Source organism: Diabrotica virgifera, chromosome 1, assembly GCF_917563875.1.
Source record: "Diabrotica virgifera virgifera chromosome 1, PGI_DIABVI_V3a".
Taxonomy (NCBI): Eukaryota; Metazoa; Arthropoda; class Insecta; order Coleoptera; family Chrysomelidae; genus Diabrotica; species Diabrotica virgifera.
In genome coordinates this window covers 72,652,462-72,678,310 of record NC_065443.1, presented here as the reverse complement: position 1 = coordinate 72,678,310, position 25,849 = coordinate 72,652,462, and the positions used below count along the sequence as shown (strand labels likewise).

The following is a 25,849-nucleotide window of genomic DNA, read 5'->3' as shown; positions in this document are numbered from 1 at the left end:
TTTGCTTATTTTGGGACTTACGGCACTTTTCATATGAGGCCGACTATATCGAATATTGATAGATTCGACCATTACTTGATGGAAATTTATTGTATCTAAGAATAAAACATTAAAAACTTTTGTTTTCTACAAACGTATCTACAAAGTATTCATCACTCAAGTTACTGCTTATTCTGAAAGCTGGTGCTATTACTTTCTTTTTAAACACAGCCAAACAAATAAAAAAGAAATGAATAGCACCCTTTCAGAACAAGCAATAACTTAAGCAAATACACTCAGGTGCAAAAAAATCGATCCACTTAAAAATTTGGGCAATTTGATGTCACGAATTTCCTAAATCGTTGTCCGATTTAAGTGATTTTTTTACCATGTTATAGCCTTATTCATTAACAATATCGCTGTAATAATATTGTTGCTAGACAGGTAAATTGTAGTTGTATACTGAGTGTACGAATCAAACTGTGTTTTTTTCTCAAAGTTCGCATCACCCTGTGGACTATTCTAGCATCTATAAAATACTGAAATTAAAACCCAACTATAGCCTCAGGTCTTCTTAACATTCTCTTTTTAGATTCATTCGCTTATGTTGGATAATAAAAAAGTTAGGTACTTTAACAACTGCCCATGTTCGTCATCAGTACAGGGTGTTTCTAAATAAGTGTGACAAACTTTGAGGGGTAATTTTACATGAGAAAATAAGGACAGTTTGCTTTATTTTTTGTCTTTATGCTTTGTCTCGGAAACGCTTCGTTTCCGAGATACAGGGTGTTCATTTTTTTACAAACTGACGATTTATTTATTGCTTTAAAACCAGTTGACATAATATGCAAATCAAATTTGATGGGTTTTAAGACGTAGTTATTGCACATTTTTGACATACAATTAAGAATTTAATATTCACCATTGTCGTGCATACGGGTAATATGATCGGTCATAATACCCGTTTGAACGCCAATGGTAAATATTAAATTCTTAATTGTATGTCAAAAAATGTGAAGTAGCTACGTCTTAAAACCCACCAAATTTGATTTGCATATCTCCAACTGGTTTTAAAGCAATAAATAAATCGTCAGTTTGTAAAAAAAATTGAACACCCTGTATCTCGGAAACGAAGCGTTTGCGGACATATGATTATAAAGCAAACTGTCCTTATTTTCTCATGTAAAATTACCCCTTAAAGTTTGTCGCACTTATTTAGAAACACCCTGTATTGATGAATAACATGGATAGTTGTTAAAGTACCTAACTTTTTTATTATCCAACATAAGCAAATGAATCTAAAAACAGAATGTTAAGAAGACCTGAGGCTATAGCTGGGTTTTAATTTCAGTATTCTATTGTAGCAAAACAATGAGTCACCAGCCGCAAGGCGTAAGCCGAGAAAAGTCTAGATCGAAGCACGCTATACGTGGAACCGATGCGCGGTTGTTGGAAGGTCACACGATAGTCGGAGAGCTGGCTTAGCCCGGAATGATCGAGAATAACGACTAGGATATATAAGGCATAATTTTTGTGAATAGAGTTTAGTCTTAAGCTAAAGTTTGTAAAGTAAACTTGTATAAATAAATAATAAAGTCGTATATAAATACACGAACCGCTAGTTTTATTGTAATTATAAGTAATTCCAATAGTCACGTTACAGTTGGTGTCAGGTGTGGGGTGATTCGTGACACGATCCCGAAGAGACGCGTGAAGAGGGCTGGAAGAGTTGGTTCAAATACAGATGCTTCCTCAATACGGCCATGCGGTGAAAGTTGTAATCACCGGCTTAAAGTAGAGGAGCAGCTTTGCCCTGTGAGACGAACCACCGTCGTTAATGAGCAATGGCAGCCCGAACAGTTACAAGACGCCCAAGAAGATGACCCATGTTTAAAAAGAGTATTGGATTGGATGCGGCAAGGTGAGAGACCTAGTTGGCAGAACATTAGTGCATGTAGTCCAGAAGTCAAGGCCTACTGGAGCCAATGGAATTGCCTGGTACTAAAAGATAATCTTCTGTACAGAACCTTTGAGAACGATGATGGTACAGAATCAAAGCTGCAGTTGATTGTACCTAAAAGTAAAGTGTCAGAAGTATTGCGTCAGTTGCATGACGGTACATCAGGTGGACACTTTGGTATTACGAAGACTCTGCAAAAGGTTCGAGAACGGTTCTATTGGGTGAACTGTAAAGATGATGTAAGAAGATGGTGCCGGAAATGTGAACTGTGTGCATCCGGTAATGGTCCAGTTGGTAAAAAGAGAGCACCCATGAGACAGTACAATGTTGGAAGTCCTATGGAAAGAGTAGCAATCGACATTGCAGGTCCATTTCCAGAAACCGATGCTGGAAATAAATACATTCTGGTAGCCATGGACTATTTTACGAAATGGACCGAGGCCTATGCATTACCGAATCAAGAAGCTGCTACCGTTGCAGAGGTACTTGTTAAAGAATTCTTCAGCCGATTTGGTGTTCCCTTGGAGATCCACTCCGACCAAGGGCGAAACTTTGAGTCAGCTCTTTTCCAAAACGTTTGTAAATTGATTGGTGCCAATAAGACCAGAACAACACCCCTGCATCCTCAATCAGATGGAATGGTCGAGAGGATGAACCGAACGATGGGTAAACACTTGTCCAAAGTTGTATCTGAACATCAGCGAGATTGGGACCAACACATTCATTTATTCCTGATGGCCTACCGCTCGGCCGTGAATGAAACTACAGGTCAAACACCAACCTGCCTGATGTTGGGTCGTGAAGTTCGTTTGCCCTGCGACCTAGAGTTTGGCTGCAGACCTTCCGAGGAATATGTTGCAGGCGAAGAATACGTAGACCGCCTGAAGTTACGAATGAACAACATTCATGAACTTGCCCGACAACACATCCAGATAGCCAGTGACAGAATGAAAGATCAATATGATTCTCGCTGCAAGAATGAAAGCTTCGAAGTAGGTGATCTTGTCTGGCTTTATAATCCACAACGTCGTCGAGGCCTGTGTCCTAAACTGCAAAGACAATGGGAAGGTCCGTATGAAGTTAAGAAGAAAATAAATGACGTAATATACAGAATTAAGAAGTTACCAAACGGTAAACCAAAAGTTATTCACATAAATCGTCTTGCACCATATGCTGGCTCAAATGAAACAGAGGAAGCCCGAGTCCTCCAACAGGAGATGAAAGATGCACCACAGCCAAGTTTTAAGGAATTTATGTCAAATTACGCAGAAAGAAAGAGTGCTAGATTCGGCGTGACCACAGAAGTTCAGCAAGATCTGTTTGGTGTTCCAGAAAACGTCTCTCTAGCCCACTGTGTTGCCCAAGACCTCGAGATGACTAAAGGAATCTCGTCCGTATTCAATAGAAAGTTCGGCCGCCTGGACGAGTTAAGGAATCAACAACCTAAAATTGGAAGAGTATTGCGATTGGAAGATGGTCCTCGATCTTTGCTGTATATAGTGACCAAGAAGTCTTATACGGACACGCCAAGCTACGAGAACATATGGCGTGCTCTAACTAATTTGAAGAAAATCGTGTGTAATTATGACATCAAAGATTTGGCTATACCAAAAATAGGCCATGCAGTAGAAAATCTGGATTGGAAGATTGTGAGAAGCATGCTTGAAGTGATCTTCAGAGAAACTGGCGTACGAATTACTGTGTGTTGCATGAACCCGAAGATGTCATACCCTTCAAAGACAGTAGACTGCTATTTCTTCTTGAAGGGTGTATGCAAAGCTGGAGAGTCGTGTAGATTCCGCCATCCTGGGCCTTCATCTAGAGTTGCTGATCGGGACGCTCAGATCTTAAGAGGGGAGCAATGTAGCAAAACAATGAGTCACCAGCCGCAAGGCGTAAGCCGAGAAAAGTCTAGATCGAAGCACGCTATACGTGGAACCGATGCGCGGTTGTTGGAAGGTCACACGATAGTCGGAGAGCTGGCTTAGCCCGGAATGATCGAGAATAACGACTAGGATATATAAGGCATAATTTTTGTGAATAGAGTTTAGTCTTAAGCTAAAGTTTGTAAAGTAAACTTGTATAAATAAATAATAAAGTCGTATATAAATACACGAACCGCTAGTTTTATTGTAATTATAAGTAATTGCAATAGTCACGTTACACTATAAATGCTAGAATAGTCCACAGGGTGATGCGAACTTTGAGAAAAAACACAGTTTGATTCGTACACCCAGTATACAATGACAGTTTACCTGTCTAACAACAATATTATTACACCGATATTGCTAATGAATAAGGCTATAGCATGGTAAAAATATCACTTAAATCGGACAACAGGTTTAGGAAATTCGAGCATCAAAAATGACCAAATTTTTAAGTGGATCGATTTTCTTGCACCCTAGTGTATATTACATATAACAAAACTACAACTATAGCTACAAGAACCAAAAGCAAAGGCACTTACACAGTGGTATATACAAACTTACATGTGGTGAATGTCCAAAAACTTACATCGGTCAAACTGGTAGAACTTTCAACAAACGTATAGCAGAGCCCAAAAGAGCTTTTAATAAAATAGACAGATTCTATAGTATTTTTACTACAAAAACGTTATTACGTAGGTCAAAATTTTTGGCGTAAGAGAACTGTCAAAACATTAGAATGTGACTTTCATTATTGTCATGTTTATTATAAACATGGAATTATTGTCATGTTTATTATAAACATGGCAATAATGAAAAGTCACATTCTAATGTTTTGACAGTTCTCTTACGCCAAAAATTTTGACCTACGTAATAACGTTTTTGTAGTAAAAATACTATACGTACGCACTTCACATTGTAGATCATAATCATTTTTTTAATGACCAATTTCAAGTTCTTCATATTTCAAATAAAGGCTGTTCCAGAAACATAATATTAATTTTAAAATATATAAAATAATCAGAATATTTAATTTTAATTTACATTCATCTTTTTCTTAGTGTAAAATCATTATTTGCTCTAATTTCTTGTAAGCTCGTCAGCCTCCGGCTAATAAAAAATATATGTCACACAACGTAGTAGTAATTCTTACTCACACCAGACTAGATCGTCTCTCGCGGTCCGCGATAGTTTTCACTTATAAACGCGGGCATTTTCACTAATTCTATTTTCAAATAATCACGAAAGAAAAGGTTTTCTGATTCATCATAAATCATAGTGCAAAAGGTCATGTTGAGCCTCACGTTTTAAATCTAATTATAATATAACAATCGCAAATAAAAAAGTTGTGTATTCTTTCTTTGCTGTAAATTCTGTGACCTCATCCATTCTTCAGCCTGTAAGAACCATCGCTACTGGAAACACAGTCCTCAAGTCCTTTGCAGTAAGGCCTGAAATAACAATTCAGCTCTTTAATGTGGGTAGCGCAGCAAAAAGGCTACCCCAAAGGCCTTAAGCTAATTTTACTAGAATATACAGGGTGTCCAGAAACTCTACCGACAAACGAAGACAGGAGATTCTTCAGATAATTTTAAGATAATTTAACCCAATTCACTTAGTCCGAAAATGCTTCCTAAGGGAGCTAGAGCTCTTTGAAGATGGCGTCTTGTAATTAGTTTTTCTTAAATACCTTCAGAACGCTTCTATTTAGAAAAACAAAAATTGGTACGCGTATTTATCTTCAAGATATAAATCTAATCCATCCATTGCAAATTTCTAGTACCGATCATAGGCGTCCGTTTTGGGTAGGGCAACGGTTATTTTATCGCATAACTTTTTTATTTTTAACTTTTATGCATTTCTGACACTGGATTATTAAATTGTAAAGTATTCTAGTACTAAAAGGTACTCTTGTTTTAAATCGGTAGTACACACCGTTTTCTAGAAAAATCGATTTGAAAATTTTTCGCTTTCTGAATTAAAAAAAAATTTCAAAACTGTTTAGAAGGACGAAAACTGGTACATTTATTTATATTCCAGAGATAAATCGATTTCATTAATTGCGAATTTCTAGTACTGGTCATAGGCGTCCGTTTTGGGTAGGTCAACAGTTATTTTATAGCATGACTTTTTTGTCTTGAATTTTCGAGCATTTTTGACACTAGATTATTAAATTATGAGGTATTCGAGTACTAAAAGTTACTCTTACTTTATGTTGGTAAAATACTTCGTTTTTTGTTGAAAAGTTCTTCTAATTTTTTTTCAAATTCCAAAAACAAAAAACTTTAAAATCGATTTTTCTAGAAAACGGTGTGTCCTACCGACTTAAAGCAAGAGTACCTTTTAGTACTAGAATACCTCACAATTAATTAATCCGGTGTCAAAAATGCATAAAAGTTAAGGACAAAAAAGTTATGCGATAAAATACTCGTTGCTCTACCCAAAACGGACGCCTATGACCGGTACTAGAAATTTGCAATGGATGGAATCGATTCATCTCTGAAAAGTAAATATGCATACCAATTTTCGTTTTTCTAAATAGAAGCCTTCTGGAGGTATTTAAGAAAAACTAATTTCATTACGCCATCTTCAAAGAGCTCTAGCTCCCTTAAGAAGCATTTTCGGACTAGGTTAATTGGGTTAAATTGTCTTAAAATCATCTGAGGAATCTCCTGTCTTCGTTTGTCGGCAGAGTTTCTGGACACCCTGTATATAAAAATTAATAAATTAAAAAATACAGATATAATTCTGAATGACCAATTTTCGAAATACTTTCGTAAAAATATTTGGAAAATTTTACTTGTAAAATTATAGGTCTGGATCCCGCGTATGAAAAAAAAGTTGATTAATAGCAAGCTGAAAATTTGTTAGTAGCTTAAGGGTGTCTAGTCGAATAAACTTTGATATGTGTGAACACTGGAACAGGGGTAGTTTTAATTGTGGAACAGGTTAAAAATTTGGAACGGTCACAGCACGAAAACGGCACATTTATTTTGTCCGACAGAACAGACTTAAACTCTTCGAACAGAGATTAAGCTCTCATGCAAAAATCAGACTGCTATTTATCACCAAATGGGCGTTTTAATGAGTGGAACATGTAGAATATGTCAAATGACAGGAATTATGACAGGTAATAAATAGCAGTCTGATTTTTTCATGAGAGTTTAATCTCTGTTCGGAGAGTTTAAGTCTGTTCTGTCGGACAAAATAAATGTGCCGTTTTCGTGCTGTGACCGTTCCAAATATTTAACCTGTTCCACAATTAAAACTACCCCTGTTTCAGTGTTCCCATATGTCAAAGTTTATTCGACTAGACACCCTTAAGCTACTAACAAATTTTCAGCTTGCTATTAATCAACTTTTTTTTCACACGCGGGATCCAGACCTATTAGGTACATCACTTTCGAAAGACTGTAGAAATTGCTGTAGTGAAAATAAATTATAATGCATTTTATGGAAGTGTAGAAAACAAAAGTTTTCAGTGTTTTATTCTACATTAAAATGTTACATTTAGGTTGCATTTCTTAGAGGAGTCAATTTTATTTTTTTAATGTGTAGGGGGTTCAGTAGAAATTTAAGTTCAAGTTTTTGGGGTCGCCACCCTTGTCCCCCGGCCGCCATATTGGAAAAAGGGGTGCAAAGGATTTTCGCGCTGTATCTTCTAAACTAGCAATCCTACAGAATATTTAATTACACATAAAATGTAGCAAATTAAATTTTCTACAATTTTATATCTATCACTTTTTATCGTCAAGTGACCAACAAAAAAGTTATAAATAAAAATATGAGAACATTTTGTAAGAAGATTCCTTTTGGGGGTTACAACTTTTTTTCCGTTCAGTTCACAATAAAATAACATCATAGCGATTTTGTAGAGGATTTTTCAATGAACAATTTTCACTATAAAGTTGTTTAATTTTATTTATTATCTAGGTTTTACAGCGCTCCAATCTTGACCAGATTCTCGAATTCTCATAGGAATAAATTAAAAAAAGTACTTTTCTATCTATATATTAGTCGAGCGGCAGCAATCTTTATGCCGACCACGAAAATCAAATTTAAGGTGAATGACTAATTTTGGTCTATTTTTATGTTTTCGAGGTCGCTGAATCCGAATATGAAGTTTATTTTTATCTAGATTTGTTGGAACATGTTCAAAAATCAAATTTTATACAAAAATGCCGAAAATCAATTTTGATGATTTTTCAAATTTACCTCGCTGTATCTTTGGTCGCTGTAAATATTTCCTTTTGAAAATTTTACTGTTTAATATATGAAGTATGTAGATAACTATGGGATTTGTCCTAAATATTTAAACACATTAAAAAAGGAGTTGTTAGTTTTTAAACATTTTGTCATCATATTTCGTTAGTTTCATGTTTACTTAAAAAAGTTGAGTGACAAACTTTTTAGTTTATAATTTTAACCAACACAACAATAAAATATAATTCATGAAGAAGTTTTTGGAAAATTTTAAGTCAAAATATACAATAAGAAAAAAGTTATGTTACTTCATAAACAAGCGGCACACCTAAAAAAACGCTTATATCTCGAGATCCTGACCACGGTGTGGTGAATGGCTAATTTTGATCATACTTTATGATTTTGATAACAAAAATTCGTTTTTTGGTCTTCTTAAGAATTTTGCAATATGCGGTTGCGTCATTCTTCTTCTGAACCGGAGAATTTGTCCTCAAACAACTTCTTGGGCCGTTTCTATATATGCTTCGGGTTATAAGTTTTACAGTGGGGAGAAAGGTCAAAACCAGATTAATAATAGCATAGGAATGTTAAAATCATATTAAATTGTATGAATAAAAAATATATATAGATAGAAAAGTAAGCCTAACTTTTGTTTTTATTATATCCCTATGAGCATTCGAGAATCTGGTCAAGTTTGGAGCGCTGTAACACCTATATAAATAAATAGAATTAAACAAATTTATAGTGCAAATTGTTCGCTGAAAAACCCTCTACAAAATTGCTATAATGTTATTTTATTTTAAAATGAACTGAAAAAAAGTTATAACCTCCAAAAGGAATCTTATTAAAAATTTTTTACATATTTTTGTTTATATCTTTTTTGTTGGTCACTTGACGATAAAAAGTAATAGAAATAAAATTGTAGAAAATTTAATTTGCTACATTTTATGTTTAATTAGATTTTCCGTAGGGTTGGTAGTTTACGAGATATAGCGCGAAATCCCTTTGCACACCATTTCCAAGATGGCGGCCGGGGGACAAGGGTGGCAACCCCAAAAACTTTATACTTAAGCTTCTACTGATCCCCCCTACACATTAAAGAAATAAAATTGACTCTTCTAACAAATGCAAGGGACGGCTTAAAAAATGTAACATTTTAATGGAGTTTCTTAAATATCGAATATTGTTTTTTTTGTATTGATTTTTGTTTCCAGTAGAGAGATTTAATAATTCTATTAGGTAGATACTATTTTTATCCAGATTTTTCAATACATATTTCCATTAGTATTTTATAAAAAACTGGAGCCAAAGCTTTTTCTAAACCATAAAGCATAATAAACACATAATCTTTTGCGTCACCAAATATCTTTTACTATTATTTTGAAAGTGAAGCATGCCTTTTCTGAATCCAAATTGTTGATCTCCTTTAACTTCATCGCATTTTCTACAAATTGTATTTTGTACAATTTTGAGCAGTATTTTCAAGACTTTAAAGAATGTTAGTCTGCATTCATCACATGATGTTTCAAGTTTTCTATAGGTTGATACTGGATAATTAGTTGATTTGAACCAGTCTGCTGGTAAGATACCCGTGTGCTAGATTTCATTTAGGAAGAGGAGGTAGGGCAATAATTTAGTATGTTTTTGATAAGTTTAATTATTTCACGGTAAATTAAATCTAGGCCAGAGCTGTAATAATTCCAGGAACTAAGCCAGGAACCTAAGCCAGAATCTAAGCCAGGAACCTAAAGATGGCGGCGCGTGATACAACCACGTTAACGACTGAGTTAAATAAATTAAAGAAAAATGAACTAATCGACATAATTGTGACGTTAAAAGTACCAGTGAATGTTGCAAATCCACAAGTGATTACCTATATAAATAAAGTTGGTGAATTTATAAACAGCAAGAGCGATAATAAATCTTATGATTTGGTAGATAACATAACCTGTTCTCACTGTGACACATTATCAGACAGGACTATTACCATTAAAAAGGAACTTGACGCTGTAAGTAAACTTACATATCATCTAGAAAAAAGGTGCCAAGAACAAGAAGATCTAATTTTTCTCCTAAAACAATTAAAAGAGAATTCAGATTCACCAAAGATACATACAACGCCATCTACTAGTACTATTTCAAACTCCAAAACACATTATAAGACCAATTTAAATATTGCCGAAAAAAGAAAGAGGAACACAAACAAAACTTCATGGGCAGAGCAGCAAAAAGTGAACTGGTAATTACTCAGAAAAAACCTGACGTAAATAGACAAGGGAATTCCCAAACAATAACAAAAACAGATGTTTCTAAAGGACTGCTTTTTGAACAAAGCAGATTAAAAATGGATCAGTTCATTAATTTAGTAGAGGACGAAAAACCTACTAACGATGAAATACCTATAAATGAAGCAGAAAATGATCAAGAATGGAAAACTGTTAGGCCTACGCGACATCAGTTTAACGGACGAAGAAAAATATAGTAGGTAGCAATAGAAATAGCGATGAGGTTAAGGGTGTTCCAAAAATTTCAACTCTACATGTTACAAGAATTAATAAAGAAACTACAACTGACTCTCTAACCGAGTTAATTAAAGTGAATTTTCCTGAAGCAACATGTGAAATGATTCAATCGAAACATCCAACAATTTACTCATCGTTCAAAGTAAATATATGTTCAGGGAACTTCAACAAGGCCATGAATCCCGAAGTTTGGCCTCACGGAGCTGTTGTAAGCCGTTTTTTTTACCACAAGAAAAAACAGACAGAAGAAGCTTAGTTTTTGATCCAGATATTACATTATTAAATATCCCAAGTGTTAGTCAGAAGACTGGTTTTAAATTGGATAAGTTAGAAGTATTCAATTCTCCTAATTTTGACACAGTTGGTAAAAATGCTTCAACTATCAATCAAAAAAGTTTTGGCTTACTTCATCACAATATACAATGTGTATCAACAAGTATTGAAAAACTAGAGTTTTTCCTGCAGTGCGAAGGTCTACATAATGTATGTGTCTGTTTAACTGAGCACTGGAAATCTAAAGAACAACTAGAACTACACCATATAAATGGATTTTCTCTGGCTCTTTCTGCCGTGACCAAGGGGAACATGGAGGGTCTTCAATCTATGTGAAAGAGGGTGTGGTTTGGAAGGAACGTTCTAATATATGTTCTCAATCTGAGAAATATAATTTTGAAGTGAGTGCTGTTGAAATAGACTATTGCCATTTTAATTGTGTTGTGTTGTGTATTTATCTGCCTGGACGTGGCTCTATTGATGTTTTTATGTCAAAACTGGATCTAATACTTGATGTACTAGTCTCCGAAGGTAAGGCTATAATATTAACAGGTGATTTTAATATAGATTTTAAATCAAATTCACTAAGTAAGCAGAACTTGGTAAATGTTTTAGATTCTTATGGCTTAACTGTAACTGTGAATGATTATACAAGAGTAACTGCAACTAGTAAAACTCAAATTGATTATATTGCTACAAACATAAATCACCAACAAAAAACAATGGTTGTGGAAGGTTTTATCTCTGATCATCGTGCGCAATTGTTCCAATGTAGCATTAACACAGACAATGATGCCTATATATTCATCCGTTCATATAGTGAAAGGAACATAAATCGTTTTGTTCAAACCCTTGAGTCAACAAATTGGTCAGAGGTATTTAATACAATTTCTGCTGAGGATAAATCATTAGCTTTTTTAAATAATATCCAAAATTACTTTCGGTCCCATTTTCCACTACTTAAATGTAAAACTAAAAAATGTACACGTTCCAATTGGTTTACGCAGGAACTGTACAATTTAAGGGATCAGCTAAAACTTTTAGAAACGATCTGTCAGCAAAATAGTAATCTTAGGCCAGTCCTTCATTTGGCAAAGACAGAATATTCAATTAAATTAAAAGCAGCAAAAAGTAGTCACTTCATGAGACAATTAAACGAATCATCAAATAAAATGAAATGTATTTGGCATTTAGTAAACTTAACAGTCGGGAAACAAAACAACTCAAAAGTACCTAGTAATAATAATAATAACTTAGCAGACAAATTTAACCACCATTTTGTTGAAATGGCTCCAAAGTTACTTGCCGCTTTGGATCCTACTAAAATAGGTGGGTTTACATCAGCATCAAAAAACCGTAATAGTTGTTCTATGTTTTTATATCCAACTAACCCACAGGAAATAACTAGTATAGTCGGAAGTTTTAGATCCAAACACAGTTGTGGTTTTGATCAGATTTCCCCTAAGTTATTAAAACAATGCATTCACGCTCTCGCAGATCCACTGACGGATATTTGTAATGCCTCTTTTCAACAAGGAATATTTCCTAGTATGTTTAAACTATCTATTGTAATCCCTTTATTCAAAAGTGGTGATAAAGATGACCTTAACAACTACCGTCCCATAAGTCTCTTATCTGTGTTTTCAAAGATAATTGAAACTCTGGTTTATACTAGAATAAATGCATTCCTAAAAAAGCATAGTATCTTGCATAATTTTCAACATGGTTTTACATCTTCTAAGTCTACAACTACAGCTCTTGCAAATTTCGTCAGCTTAGTATTGGATGCTTTGGACAGACGAGAGAAGGCATGTGGTTTATTTCTCGATTTGTCCAAGGCTTTTGATACTTTGGATCATAATTTGTTGCTAATAAAACTTGAGGGGATTGGTATTCGTGGTGTAGTTCTAAAATGGTTTACTTCGTACCTAGAAAATAGAAGACAAAAAGTAAAGATAACATCTAATGGACTTGTAAACGAATCAAACACATTGGATATCCATTATGGTGTCCCTCAGGGTAGTGTATTGGGTCCTCTACTTTTTATAGTATATATTAATGATATAGCTTTGGTAAGTAATTCACTGAGTGGAGTTAACATCATCAGTTATGCTGATGATACCAACATTCTAGTCACAGCAACATCCCATCAAAATTTGCAAAATAAAACTACACAGATACTATCCACCATCAACAGTTATTTCTTATCCAACAAACTAGTTTTGAATGAAGAGAAATCAAAGTATATGATTTTCACGTCAAATAATTTATTAAACCATCAAGCCACTATACAGGCAGCAATAGATAAAACAGACTGCACGAAGTTGCTGGGGGTCCTGTTAGACAGTAATTTTAAATGGTCAAACCATATTTCTAATTTGAAATCCAGATTAAGTAGCGCATGTTATGCATTGAGAATTCTTTCACGTCTCTTTAATACATCAATATTAAAAACAGTATACTTTGCCCATTTTTACTCAATAGCCAAATATGGCATTGAAGTCTGGGGTTGTACCTCTGAATTAGAGCAGATATTTGTACTTCAGAAAAGAGCTCTTAGAATAATGTATAGAATGAAATTTAGAGATTCTTGTAGAGGCATCTTTAGACAAAACAATATTCTTACAATTCCTGGTCTGTATATATTTTCGTGTATAATGTATTTACATTGCAAAATTTATGAATTTAATAAATTTCAGTTTAACCATGTTTATTCAACAAGATTCAGAGACCATCACTTTATGCTTCCACAACATCGTTCTGTTTTGTTGGAAGGTAGCACACATTATGCAGCCATAAGTTTCTTTAACAAATTGCCAATAGATATACGAATGAATTTACATCAGCCAAACTTTCGGAGGTGTGTACATCAATACATTTGTGAGCTAGAGCCATATTCTAAAAATAACTTTTAAGTATGTTTTGTCTTATTTATTAATTTATATACTTTTGTATATACTTTTTGTATTTACAATTTATATACTTTTTGTATAAACTTTGACTTGTCTCATACATGTACTTTGTACAATGTCGCATGTGATGAATAAATTTGATTTGATTTGATTAATTTGTAGTTACTTGCATATTGCAACAATACTTCTGGTCTGTTAACTCTTCTGACTAAATACCGAGAAATCTGACTATTTTCGTAATATGCTTCTTCAATAAATCAAGCATGAGATAAACGACGAATCGTTGTGCCTGTTAACTCTTTAAGTTTGCATCATAGTGTTTTTTTAGCTCTTCAATTTATGTCCTTTGCTGTTCCATCCAATTCTTTTCGCAGTCAATATTGTTGTTCTTTAGTGATGATTAATAATTTATCTCCATCTTTCTTTCATTTAAATTCATCACGCATGTTATCTTAATTTTCTGTACATACTTATTTTTATATGAGAATCGGGAGTGAAAAGTATTCTATGATTGCTTTATCATCATCATCATCATCCAGCCTCAAAATTCCACTGCTAAACATAGGCCTCTTCCTCCTGTTTCCAACCCTGTCTATCTTGCGCCCCTCTCATCCAGTTTTTATTTAGCCTTCTTAAATCGTTAGTCCATCTTGTAGGCGGTCGACCGACGCTTGTTCTCCATTCCAATAACTCTTTGTTCAGCGTCCATCTGTCATTCTGGATATGTGTCCTACCCATCTCCATTTTAACCTGGCTATACCTTCGATGACGTCAGACACCTTTGTTCTTTTCCTGATCTCTTCGTTTTTGATTTTGTCTCGCAGAGTTATTCCCAACATGGACCACGTCAATCGTCTCTGTGTGACTCTCAGTTTGCTAGCTGAGGCTTTAGTTAAGGTAAGTGTTTCTGCTCCGTATGTCAAGCATACGGAGCATGCATGATCAAATTTCTGCTCCGTATGCACTGATCAAATACCTTTCTCTTTAGGCATGTGGGCAACTCACTTTTAAAAGTTTCTCTCAGTTTTTCATATGGTGCCCACCCAAGACCAATTCTTCTTTTCAGTTCATGAGTCTGGCTATCCCTGTCAATCGTAATTTCATGTCCCAGGTATTTATATCTATCTACGAGTTCTATTTCTTTCCCACCAATATTGATGTTCTGGTTGGATACCAAATTTGTCATTATTTTTGTTTTTGATATGTTTTTATTTAAACCTACATTTTTGTAGCCACAACGAGTTTCTGTACCATCTCTCTCGCCATACCTAGATCCTCAGCTATTATAACTATATCATCGGCGAAACGTAAGTTGTTAGGTATTCTCCATATATTTTTCTTCCACTTGTTCTCCAATCCAATTACTTACAAAGAAGTAATTGTTTATTTGGAATATAGTTTGAATACTGTGGAAAGTAAAGTTTTTTGAATATTAGAACTTGTGTTTTCTCTTTACTCACTTTACTGCCACATAGCTATCGAACAATCCTTGATTAACAAACAGCCTCGATATAAAAATATCCATTAACACTTTGTATCTGAAATATTTCGAAGAGTTGAAACGGCCCGATTTTTCAAGAACGTCTACCACCAAGGTAGTCGGCTTATCATTTGACAAATAACAAGATTAAATCGTAAAGCCTGCTTTACGATTTCGGCATGTATGCAAAGAGAAAAGGATTTGTCGAAACCGCGAGGAGCCTCCTGCCTCGCCTCGTAATGTCTACTAAAATGTGTGGAGTTGTGTAATCCTAAGTAGGAATAATATTACGAAGATGGATACACCCATATGGCTTAAGTTTTACGAGATATTTAAAATGCACACGGAGAGATAAGCTTGAATCTTCATCATAAATAAATATTTCAAAACTGTGTTGATTTTTAATGGCGATCTTTTTTAATACTCTGTCTTGAGACTTTCGTTGTGTGTGATCAAAGTTATGAGTGCGGATTGGTGGGTACATTCGACTAAATATATCGTTTTGAAAATGTTGCAAATAATTCGTTGTAGAATGAAATCAAGAGACGTCTTATATTTCAGTTCGTTCAGAGAACGTCATAAATGCCTTTACTAGTTTCACTCTCATTACTCATTCATTACTAGTGTGACCAACTCCAATTCAGTAGAATCCGGGACAAGGCTGAAAAAAAGTACCTGAAATCCGGGACTTTTTAATGAAAATCGGGCCATTCTTTTTTCAGAAGACGATAATTAAAATACAGAAACGAAAAAAAGTCCACCGTTTTAATTTGAATTGCTTCAATATTTCTCTGTTCTGCGACCAGCACATCCATCCAGTGCTTGTACGCCACTGCTCTTATGCTACTTTTGATGTCTCATGTGCTTTTTTCGTCTCCCTTGTTCTTCAGTTCAGGATTCTCCGTGTTCACTGGCTACGTGCGGACACGTAGTCATTTCATTCCTACCTCCTTCTCCACAATATTCCCCAGCTTTTTTCCATCTTATTTATCGGTGGTTTCCTGTACCCTCCTGTTTTGTCCCTGAGTGACACTTAAAACGACATTTTCTGTCATTGCTTCTTTTTCTGTTTTTAGTTTTTTAATAGAATTTAAGGTCCGGACATGGTCTTTAACCCCTAGGTACACACCGTCAGTATTTCCATTTTTCTCTTTAAGTTCATAAAACTCATAAAACTGGAGGTGGTGTTTCTGAATACATTCCAATTTATCGAAGAGGCACGTGTTAATTTTGTTTTTATTTTTATTTTGGCATCCTGATTTATTTTGGCATCCTGATTTGGTTTTTCTACCTTTATTTAACTCATAACTTAACTATACTAGATTCATTCCCAAGATAAGCTCGAGAACACTGTTTCAGATGCCTGATCGGTGAGTGTGTCGTGTCGGCGCATCTTTTCATTGGTTGAAACTAATTTCTAACCAATCACAAGCTACGACGACATAGCACGTGCCTGAAACTGTGACCTCGAGCTTAGCTTGGGAATGAACGTAATATAGTATAAAATAGAATACAAATTTATTTATTTCTCACTTTCGTTTACTTAAAACCAAATTAAAAAAATAAAAGTAGTAACATGCTTATCTGTATAATCCTTTTTTTATTGACTAAACTCGTATTTTAGTTGTTGCTCGTTTATCTAATTTTTCCCCAGCTTCCAGAAATGCAATTGTCCATAATCGCCTTCAATTCCTCGAAACTTCAATTAAGGAAAACAAACGTGGCCGTGATCCACGGAAGTTTTACCAAATTTCCCGGAGGTTTTTCCGACGTTATCTTAGTGTGCCACAGGCGGCATCCGGCGGAACAAATCGTCTCAGATTCAAAACGTCTCCAGAGATTTTCGGGATTTGTGGATTTCAGGCGCGTCTTATTTGTCCGACTGGTCGGCAAAAATCATTTTTATTCATTTTAGAGTTCTTAGTCGCTCTACGGCTTGTGTGAATAATATACTACCATCGAAGATGGATTTATTACACAGAGTACAAAAACAAATTAAAAAAAAAGAAGTCTGCAAGTACTTCAAACTTTATAGACTACTTGTAAGAATTTAAGTTTCAGACGAATAAAAACGATATTTTCTAAAAGAAAATGTATAGGAGGTGTAAAGAAACCACGAACTTTTACAAATCGAAGTGACCCCACTACATTCTTATGGAGCAAAATCAGAGGCAACTTAGAATTGGTATATAAAAGATGAAAGTGTAAAGATTGGTTTTAAGTATGAGACTGATCGATAATCCATTATAGTTGAAACGATAAACTACCCCAGACAATTGAAATAATATTGAAAGAATAATATTTCAACCAACTACGATAGTTATCGTTTACCCTAGCCTAGCTCAGATTCCCAAGGTGTGAGTCCACCTTGCCCTAATCAAAAATATGAGCACTGAAAATTTAGAATGGAAGCAAACAAAACAATATTTTAACTAATCATGTTTATTGTTTAATAAAGATAATAAAATGTGACTTATTAATGCAATAACATATATATTCAGATTCTTGCCAAAAACTAACAATTCTTGGATTATACTTATGGCTTTTAGTATTGGTTCGATGGTAACTTCTTGATGTCGAATGGTACTGCTGTTTCTGCAACTGGCGCTGGGATCCTAGATGCTGTATTGCACCAGGCCTATGGATGTTGGTCGCTGCAGTCTAGATGATTTGGTTGCAGTCTAGATGACATGGTCCTCGTTGTTGTATCGCCGGCGATTGAGGATTCTTGAAGCTCCCGGAGGGAGAAAAGTGATTTCTATCCAAGAACTAGAAGATAAATCACATATCAAACATCAAGAAGTAGAAACCAAAATGTACCTTTGCCAAATAATCGTAAAAAGTAGCAAATGGCAAAGGAATAAAATAAAATTAATAGTGATGACTACTAGCGTTGACTGAAATATTAATATGGACCGTCATTTGCTACCAGACTTTCACCATGTAGGTAATCAAGTCACACCACAGCTCAGATGTTATCTGGGGCATAATATTAAAATAGTTTAAATATCCATGCTTTAATTGGCATATTTAACTGATGTATACAGGGCTTTGACCCACATATTTTTGTTAAACTATATCTTGGTGGTTAGCATGTAAACTTCACGTAACCACTGATGATGACTGGTAAACCAGTCGAAAACTAGTTATGTGATTGCGATGTAGCCCTTTTTAGGGATTTTAAATATATACCTTTTATAAAGGATTTATTAATTCTTTTTCATATTGTTAAATGCTGTTTTCAATTCAGTTTTTCTGCTGCCTCTAATTGACCTCATCAGGAATTATTTGTCTCAATTTTCCTGCGAATCTTTTCCACAAGCTGAAAACTGTTTCTCAATCTTAACCTGGGAGGAGCCGCGCGAAAAAATCTATCAATACGAATTTAAATACGAATTTAAAACAAATTTCTATTTTATAATATTTTTATTTAGATAGATAGATAGATAGACATTTATTGTTTTTAAAAACTACAGTTTTATAACAATGAGTTTAGTAAGTACAGAATATAACTAACAACTAGTCTAGAACATAAATAACTATTAACAAATTTAAACAAAAGTTAAGCGCTATCACTAACTGAAATGGAGAACTTGGTTTTTTTAATAAACACCAATGAAGGAGAAACTGAAGTACAGAATATAACTAACAACTAGTCTAGAACATAAGTAACTATTAACAAATTTAAACAAAAGTTAATCGCTATGACTAACTGAAATGGAGACTTGTTTTCTTAAATAAACACCAATGAAGGAGAAACTGAAGATTATTCATTTAAAACAAAAGATCTAAGTTTTATGATATTCCAAATATATATTGAAATTGCTTTCAGAGATATTATAGTTACATTATTAAGACAACCAATAAGGTCGGTGCAATTATTAAGGGGGGCCATATTAACCGGTTTCATTGAACTGTAAATGGGACATTCAAACAGTAAATGTTCAAGAGTTTCCAACTTGTTTGTGTTACAAATAGTACAGATTTCAGATGGTCGTATATGATATGTTATACCATTATAGGTAAATTTTAACACATGGCGATTAGATGTTCGAAGTTGCGCCATGGCACGAATGTATTTTATGGGAATTTGAAATTCCAGATATTTCTGTACTGAGGTATCTACGGATAAATGTTTGTAAATAGTTGAGAATGTTGACATGGAGACTGCTTGAATGTCTTCTTGATGAAGCATATCCATATACTTTTTTAACATGCTTTTCTTGTTTTTTAATAGCCAATCAGAGATGTTTTCATCCCAAGAAAATTCATAATCTAATATTTGAAAATATTGCTTAAACTGTGAAACCCAGTTGTATCTGTTCGTATTTATTGAATTATTTGCTGAAGAAATTTGAAGCTGACGGAGAAAACAAATAAGAGGAAGTCTTAAATCATGCATTTGCGATAGCTTGATAAGCCAATTTAAAGTTAGCTTGAAAATAGTAAAAGAAATTTTTACTCTTCCTGTCTCCAACCTAACAGCATAATCAGGTGTATTGATACTGAGATGTAAAAGTTTTTTAAAGAAAGTTATTTGTATTCTTTCTAACTGGTCAGCATATCTCATTCCCCAAACGGGCACACAGTTCATAACAAGGCTTTGAACTAGCGAATCGAAAAGTTGCACACGAGATGTCCAAGAATTCATTTTGGTTTTAGCCATTAAACCTATCACGTTACCAATTGCGTGTTTTGCTCTTTCCACTGTTGTATCGGCCATTGCTTTAAAAAGTGATGTTGTGGTTAGGGTGACTCCAAGATATACAAATTTGTTAACAACTTCTATTTTTTCATTCTTATATAGGAACTTAACGCCTTTATTGCCAATTTGACCGCTTCGGGCAAATGGAAGAATTTTGGTTTTGCCAACATTTACAGTTAGCTGGTTTTTGTCACTGTATTTTTCTAGATAACTTAAATTTTTACCGAGTTCAACTTCCGAGTCACATAGAATGACCAAATCATCAGCATACAATAGCATTATTATTTGATTTTGGCTATCAATGGAGATACCTTGTGATCCTTGACTAATAAAAAACTGTTCTATATCCGCAATAAATAAACTAAATAATAGTGGACTCAAAGGTTCACCCTGTAAGACTCCTGTTGAAATATCAAATGGTCTTGTGTAGCCGTTTGGAGTTTTGATGTACATCCTAGCATTATCATAAATGTTTTTCAAAATGGCTATTATTTTAGAACTCACCCCAAGGCCAAATAGCTTTTGCCACAGCAAATGATGGATAATGGAGTCAAAAGCCCGCTTATAATCTACAAAGGCAGCGTACACTTTGCGTTTTTTCAGTCGTAGTTGCAGTTGTACAGCAGAAGTGAGGGTGAATACATTATCAATGCAACCCCTTGATCCCCTGAAACCCGACTGACATTCGGGAAGAACATTATTTACTTCAACCCAATCTCTGAGTCTGTTTAACAAAATATTAGTAAATATTTTTTCAACACAATTAAGTAAGGCAATACCTCTATAGTTTGCTGGATCATCTCTGTTGCCCTTTTTAAATATCATAGTAAAAATGACTTCACTCCAGTTATGCGGCGTAATGGTTGTTTCCAGTATTCTATTAAACATGCCCGTTAAATACAGTATCCAATTATTTGGAAGATTTTTAAAGAATTCATAAGAAATATGGTCAGTTCCAGGTGCTTTACGATTGGGACAGTTATTTAGGACTCTATATATTTCGTCACTGGTTATAATAGCGTCAAAAATGGGATGTCTTGCATCAAAAAAACGGGCATTATGATATAGTTTTGGGGGATATATATTCGAATAAAATTGCTCCCATACGTCTACATCGATAAAAGAAGTATTGTGATTTTTCCGAAATTTCCTAATCACTGACCAGAATGTTTTGGAGTCCCTGCTGTTTGCAAGTTGAGAATACAGGTTATGAAAATATATATGTTTTTTCTTTTTAATTATTTGTCTATAGGCTTTTTTTGATGTCAAAAAATTTGTTTTATAGGGGTCGCGGAAGTTATTTGATTTAGCTGTTTTGAGGCTTTGTTTCATGTTGTTTTTAGCTGAGGTACATTCATGATCAAACCATGGAGGACTTTGCCTGATACACGACGGGAAAGATTTTTCTTTACAAAGTTGTAATTGCGAAGCAGTTTCTTTAATTGCTGACATTAGATTATTGTATAGTTCCTGTGCATCAATATTTATAGAAAGAGACGTTTTATTCGAATGTTGCATAGAAATTTTATAGAAAAAGGCAAGGTCAGTATTCCATTGATATATAGTTTTTTTTTGTATAGGAAGTGCTTTTTTGAAACGACTTTGTCGAAAAAAGTCGGGAACGCAAGTTACCAGTATACCAAAGTGGTCAGAAGGGCTGTTATGGTTCATTACACATAAATCTTGGATAATAGGTATTGCACTGTTCTGGATAAATGCTAAGTCAATTACACTATTTCCAGCTTTGCTAATGTGAGTAAATTGTGCCGGTGTATCAGACTCAGTCCTCCCATTAAGTAGACAGAAAGAGTTGGTGTTCATGAAGTCAATAATATGGCGCCCCTTAGTATTTAAAACCATGTCATTGCTTAGACGATACTCCGATAGATTTGTGCCCTCCAGCATCTCTGGCGGAACTTCTCCAATATCTGATATTCTACTGTTAAAGTCACCGCCAATTAGAAGCGGAACATCGAAATGGTTTTCTAGAATTTCCGACAGAGATACTTGAAAAAGTTCTAGAATATACACAATATCTAAGGACGGTTTAAAATATACTGTGCAAATAATAATAGACTCTTCCGAAGGAGAAACCAGTCTGCAAAATAGCCACCACGGTGTTTTTTCTAAAATTACACAGTTGTATACATTTTTATAAAATATGTAGATACCACCGCTTGCTCTGCCCACGGATTTCTCTTTCGAAGCAGGACTACTTATAACATTATAGGATGACAAAACAATTGACAAATTATTACACTCATTAAGTAGCCATGTTTCAGTAAGACATAAAACCGAAAAATCATCGTAATCTCTAACAAATTCATCCAGATTGGCAAATCCTTGACAGTTCCAAAATACTATTTTGAATGATTGCTATTCAGGTACAGATGAGTTTGCCCCACATAAAGCAGGCTTTGAAGTCTTGAGTCCCTTTTCACGTCTAGGTGATTCCTGTTCCTCTCTATCACGTTTGGTTGTTCCTCTTGTAGTAATTCTAGGTATTTTGTTTATGTATCTAATCGTTAAATTTTTCTCCCCATTATCTATACGACTTTGTAGCTCTGTTCGTAATTCAGCTAGATATTTTGACTGGCAAGGTGTCAGATCTTGTTTTATGTATATGTTTGAGTTTGAGTTTTGATTCAGTTTAGATTTATTTTTAAGAACAAAAAGGGCATCTTCACTGGACATCATAGTAACTTTCAGCGGCCTTGGTTTCATATCTTGGCGAGTAAAGCCAAGCCGGCGATGCGAAGCTATTTGTAAGTTAGGAGCTACCTGATTTAATATTTGTTGTGCATTAACTTCATCGGATTCTGTATTTTCTGGAACACCCATGAGCAAAACATTTTTTTCCCTTTGTTTTCTATCAGCCAGCTCTATAAGGATATTTTCGGGAGGAGAGGATTCTATTTTCTGGATTTTAATTTTTAGCTGTTCGTTTTCTCTTCTTAGAACCGCTATTTCCGAGATGCAAGCGTCAATTTTTGTCGACTGAGAATTTACTAAATTATGTAAGTCAGACATTCGAGTGTTACATGTTGCGATAGCGTTACTTAAATTAGCAAGCTGAGCCATAATTGCGTTGAAGTGCATTGTGCTAGCATCTGCTTCTGTGGTACAATTTTGACACTTCCATGTCAACAAGGTTGCAGGTGAAAAATTTAAGGGTTGAGGTTGAGCACAAACACCGTGCCATGTTGTTTTGCATCCAGAACATTCCAGTTTGCTACCATCTGTCGGTGTTATAATTTTATGGCATGCCTGACAATTTAAATCCATTATAGTAATATTAACCGTACTATTAAAGGTACCACTAATTACTTAAGTTTTTGTCTAAGGCAATACTCAAGTTTCAATTAAGTAGATCGCTGAAATGTAGATTGTATTTCTTGTTTAAAAATTGGGTTTTTCTCCTTACAGGTGTGTTTATAGTAAAAACTATTCAACTGTTCTAAGGCAATATTCTGGTTTCGATTGAGTAGAACGTTGAAATGTAAATTGTATTTCTTTTTTAAAAATTAAGTTTTTCTACTTACAGTTGTGTTTACAATAAAAACTGTTTAACTTTTAACTTATATTGGTTAAATTCACAAGCCACTATTAAACGATGTTACCTCTACGGCTGCTAGAACTAAACTCTAATATTTTTATTTACTTGTTATGTTAAAACTATCTATTTCTAACAATTTTAAAGCTAATTGGTTCTCACCAAAACCATAAATTCCACAAAAAAAGTAAAAAATAAAAAATAATTTTTTTTTTAAATTCCCACGCATTACTACAATCTTCCTCGAGGCACTTACGAGTGGAAAGTTATGTTCCAAAATTTTTAATTAAGGTATCACGAAAAAGGATAAAAAATGTTGGATTGTTTCTAACGGCGCGACTGCTCCCGGCTTAATACTTTTTTGAGGGTTTTTCTTTTTGTGACCACATCTCACGTGACCATATTCTATACAAATTATAATGTATACTCTATTTTTTCTCCTTTGAAATGTTTTGGTCCCAATATTGTTTCTATATATTCATTTTTGTGTACTTTGAGAAGGCCGTAAAGCTTTTCTCATAAAATATTAAATTCTTTAGTGCTATATCAATTATTCATGAGAAAACACGAACAATTTACCTAAAATTACTAATTTATTTTTCTACTAAAATATCGAAAAATGGCCGGTATTCGAGGTTACGTAATAATGGCTCTAAATTGTTCTAATTGGAGTACTAGTACATATAATTTTGTGTATTCTACGGTTTTATTTTGAAATGAATGTTGTTTTAATTAACGCATTTATACAACCTTTCAATGCAAGGTTACGTTACGGAACAAATTCCATTTTTGTGTTAATAATAAACGAGTTTGTCATAAGAAAAACTTATTTAACAATTCTTCCTTTGTAATAAATATTGTTTATGAAGAAATGGGTAGTGCTACATTGTATTTGAAGACGTATAAAAAGTGTTTATACTGTAGAAACTTTATGTCTGTAAAGCTGAGATCCAGAAACCTGAAATAGCGTTATTTACCTCAAAATTTGTTATTTACGATCCTTTGGCTAGAACCGAGCCCTCTATTTACGGCCCGTGCGGATCGGCGCGAAATCTCCCATCGTTTGTTGGTAAATGAACACTGTTTAAAGGAAGTCAGAAGCTGATACATACTAGGTACTTACCCCTCTCCAATCCTTCATACTTGGCCAGGGACTGGTACGGTGTACGGTCAGTGCAGTGGTAATTTTACTATGGAGTGATCTAACGACGTTGTATTGGAAGTTTTATCATTGTATGAATTAACCAACTTACTAAAATTTCTACCACTAACACTCGTGGTGTACCCTCGATACTAGAAGAGGCAAGCCCGACCAAATTTATCAAAAAGTAAATATTTATTAATTTCAAAGTTACTTGGAAGTGGAGCACCAACCGTGGTTTCTTCGCGGTTCTTCTTTTCCTTCTTCTTCTTTTCTTTTCACTATATATGTACAGGGTGTTTGGTAAAGAATGGTAAAGGGTGTTAAGCTATAGCTTAACCTTAGATTCCTGAGGTTAAAATAGGTAGATTCAAGCTAACTTACCTTAGTACAAAAGTTTATAATAACCGAAATACAGGGTGTCAAAGTTAAACTTTTATTTTATTTATTTCTGAATATGTCCTGACAGGCATTTGACAACAACACGACATTTGGTAAGTGGTGCTGGTACTGTCCACCCTACTAATTTCTGTTAAACAAACGTTTCTGGCTACTACCAGAGGCGTACGACGGGGGAACGTGAATGGTTGATCCTTCCCAAATTCTACGCCACTGGCGGAATTGCTATTTTAGTGCAATTTTTTTATTCTCCAATACTTTCTATGTAAATAACATACTCTTTATTCGTAACGATAAAGCCATTAGTTTTCGAGATATTTGAAGCTAAAAACGGAGGAGCATAATACATTAATCAAAATGAGTGTGCCTTTTCATTTTTAATTTCAAATATCTCGAAAATAATGACTATCGTTACGAATGAAGAGTATATTATTTGCATAGAAAGTATTGGAGAATCTAAAAATTATGCTAAAATAGCAGTTTCATCAGTGGCGTAGAATTTGGGAAGGGTCAACCATTCACTTTCCCCTGTCGTACGCCTCTGGTAGTAGCCAGAAACGATTATTTAACATAATTTAGTAGGGTGTACAGCGCCTACACTTTCTACCACGTATGACATGGATATGTCAAATTATTTTAAAGTATTCTGTTTTTTAAATAATTTATTCTTTATTTAAAACTTTAGGAACTATGTGTGCCCGGTACTATAAAACTATTTGACATATCCTTATGAAACTTGGCAGAAAGTGTAGGTACTGTACATTCTACTAAATTATGTTAAATAATCGTTTCTGGCT

At 34.4% G+C, this 25,849-nt stretch overlaps 1 protein-coding gene across 1 annotated transcript in view; it reads left to right on the top strand.

The window, feature by feature from the left end:
- The window catches only part of LOC114325465 (rap1 GTPase-activating protein 1-like), a 535,080-nt gene that overhangs the window by 389,695 nt on the left and 119,536 nt on the right, over positions 1-25,849 (top strand). The window lies entirely within an intron of this gene.